Here is a 3544-nt window from a genome sequence, read left to right as displayed (position 1 = left end):
TTGCCCTGCACCACTTCTCTTTCTCATCTCTTCACCACATACACACACTGAGGTGACACCTGTTGGCAAGTGGGTGTCTATGGCTCTGCTTGTATTCTGACTGGAGGGCAGGTCTATGGGTGGCACGTCACACACAGGTGCTGAGTGGTGGTTAAGTGGGGCTCTGTGTGTGTATGGCCTGCCTGTGCCACGGGGTGGAGGGCAGGTCTGTGGATGTTTTTCCCTGCCCCCATTTCATGGATGGGAACTGGGTCTCTGTCTGTCTTCTTCCTCCCATGATGCACAGCCTGGGTTTGATTTGATTTGTATGTGTCCTAGGCATAAAACAGATTTGGTTACCAAGCCTGGCATCAAGCTAGGATGAACAAAGGACTGCCATCTGCTGTGCCCCTGCCTGACATGAGAACACCATCATCCACCAAGGTGTCTCTTTGCCCACGCATGGGGTAGGGGATGGGGGTGGGGTGGGAGGGGCAGGGGGAGCAAGTGGAAGGCCAGCTTAGAGTTTCTTGGTAGACTAGTGTGAGTTTTAACTCTGACTGAAAGTAACCTAATCTTTCCATCCTTTATTTTCTTCATTTGAAATGTAATTTAATTGGACCTTATATTGTTATTATGAGTCTTCTGGAAACTCTAAATATTAGAAGCTTGCTTTTTGTTTTGGGAGATGAAAGATAACAATAAACAGGAATCATAAAGACTATAAATATTATTTTAAGGGAGAGCTTTACTTTCTCAGTTAACAAAATCTCAAAATGCATTATATTTTTGCTAGCCTGAGGATTAATAGGTGATTCAATTAGGAACAAAGTCCACTCTGCTATGGCCATCTCATGAATAAATCGTAACACTACTGTGCATAAAGCAGAAAGCATGCGCGTGGCCTGTTCTGGTGTGTGTTCTTCCTTATATTGCTCCTCATCTTCCCAGAAGAAATCAGCAGTTCTCTGTCAAACCAACTACATCTATCACAAAGCAAATGAAGTGAAGAGGCAAAATTATCTTATCATAGTCCAAGGAGACACATGCCAAGGAGAGTCAGTGCTACTGCTTTTCCCTTTGACCAGTCACAGCTTTAAAAAAATCAACTGCATTAAAAGCCTAGTTATTAATGTGTAAAGTGCTAACATTTAACTCTGATGTGAGTTGATGAGCTCTGACACAGGCTAGTCCAATTATTGGGCCTTGGGATTTTCCAAGAGCTAGATAGTAAGGTTAGGTTAAGAGTCCAAATCAGAGTTCTCATATCTGTCAAATGATCAATCTCATTTAAATTTCTTCACTATGCTAACAAATAGTATATCAGAATGTTGGCAAATAAAAACTGGATAAATGGATAGAAAAAAAGATAAGTGTTTACATAAAGTAGTTTGTCTTCTCTAAGTGTGCTTCTGGTTTGAAATCCTATGCCCTACGTACTAAATGGAGAAGGCTCTTTCTTACATCTGTATAATGCAGGGTTTTCTGGACCAGAGGTAAACTTCTTAACACAGTACTCATTCCTCTCACCTGGTAAATTTCAAAAAAGTACTTATTATTTATGCTAGGAAGACATGAATGCAACAAAAGACAGACTGGATGATGTCATGGGTACAATGGGGAGGGTGGAAAGGTCACTAAGACATCTTCCCACACAATTCCCAATAAGACAAAGCGTGAAGAGGTGTAGGGCCTGATGTGGAGAGACCCTAGACATTGGTTGATTCTTTTCTCTCAGACAGGCATGATGAACCGTTCTGAACATCATTTTACTCTAGTCAAATACGAGATTCTCAATCCTATTATCTGAGGTCAATTATGATGAAGTGAATCCTGGAGACTACCCTGTCCCTAGAGAAAACTCTTTCCAAGAAACAGACCAGGGCTTACCATTTACTGTTAGCTCATTTGTCCTAGATACTCAGTCAGAAAGAGTGTGCTCTGTGGGTGTGTATGGTAGATAATTCCAGTCTTTACCACATGCCTGATAAATTCATACAAGAAGTCACCTAGTCAGAAACACACAGTTTAGAAGTGAATAGTGAACATATGAAAAACACTGCCCAAATATTTTTACCTCGGAAGAAGTACATAGATTAATAGAGTTTGGTAAAGGGCCTCTAAACTCATGAGGATTGATTTTGAAGGGCACATGAGATCATACAAGAAAACAGAGTATTCTTTTTTAAATACGGCAGACCTCAAAAAGATGAGAACTCTTTGTGCTTGTCTGGAGGCCCATTGTCACCATGGCTTATCAGACAAGTCTGCTTTCTTTGTTACAAATGAGAGCAGTCAGTCATCTTCCTCCATGTAGTCTCAGCTTTAGAAACCTTTGGGAACACTTCTGACTGACTTGCTGAGACAGCACACTCTTTGGTGGGTCTCCAGGATAGAGATTTCTCAGCAAGCTGCTTTATGGATTTTGGTGACTTTCTCACTTATAAACCCTGAGGTGTGCTCCATGTCCTCACTCTTGGGCCTGTCAGCAGCGTGTGACATTATTTTCTCTCTACTCGTGAAACCCTCGTATGTATTCCAGGAGGTTATTCTTTCTACTGCAGACCAGCCATTGCTTTCTGTTTTTTATTCTGCTCCTTCTCATCTCTTAAACTCAGTGCTGAATATCTAAGAACCTTCTTAGAATTGTTTCAGTGGTATTTACATGATCTTCCCGTTGACACCCTAAGTCTAAATACTGTGTGTAAATTCCCAAAGTTTTGCCTAAATCTGGCATTTTCTATATTCTAATGTCATGTCTCACAAGTACAGGTATTTATATCAAATTTAAGAAGGCTACATTTAACCCCTAAGCTCTCCACCATCACAACTTCTTTCATGCATCACGGAAATTTTATAGTCAAGATAAAATAGTTAAATTGCTTTGACTTCTCTCATTTCTCACGTGCAATCTATCAGAAAATCTGACTTTAAAACTTTGTAAGCCAGCAAGTGTCTCTCTTAGCTTGCCATTCCACTCTTGACAAGCACACCCTCGTAAACTCTTCTAAGCATACACTAGATCATTCTTATTCACACCTGAAAATTCTTTTTTTCTCAATTTAGATAGACATGAAAATACAGACTCCAGTTTCCTTGTTATCAGCCTCAGATTCACAGCCCGTGGTGTTTCCCACCTCAGCCCATGGTTCTTCTGCTTAATTCAAGAAAGAAATCATGAAAAAAACTAAACCCAAGCTATCTACATAAGGAATTATTGGAGTAATGCAAGGAGTGCAGTACGTGGGGCCGTTCTTCCTCGCTGCCTTCCCAAGGATGGGAGAAGTGAATCTTACATACACAAAAGGTGTGGGTAAGTGTGCTCACAACCTGCTGTCAGACACAGAATTTCTTCCCAATCATGCCACCTCATTGCTCTAGGTACTGCAGTTAGCTTGCACTTGAAAGGCAATCTGCTCTTTTGCGTGGTCATACCAACAGACAGAAGGATATGTCCTTTTTATCATGACTACCTAGCATCTCATCAGGAATTTGATGCACATCAGACAAAATGTCACAATCAAAGGCATTTCAGCACCAAAGATGGAATAGATAGCTATGAGAT

General features: G+C 40.9%; 1 non-coding gene across 1 annotated transcript; it reads right to left on the bottom strand.

The window, feature by feature from the left end:
- Positions 1-305: 305 nt before the first annotated feature.
- On the bottom strand, positions 306-449 carry LOC127192500 (small nucleolar RNA SNORA48). Its single transcript, XR_007830982.1, has one exon. It is a non-coding gene; the product is annotated as a small nucleolar RNA SNORA48 (small nucleolar RNA).
- Positions 450-3544: the final 3095 nt, after the last annotated feature.

Source organism: Acomys russatus, chromosome 7, assembly GCF_903995435.1.
Source record: "Acomys russatus chromosome 7, mAcoRus1.1, whole genome shotgun sequence".
In the NCBI taxonomy this organism is placed as follows: domain Eukaryota; kingdom Metazoa; phylum Chordata; class Mammalia; order Rodentia; family Muridae; genus Acomys; species Acomys russatus.
Note: the sequence above shows the minus strand (reverse complement) of the source record. Positions and strands in the feature narration are given on the sequence as shown.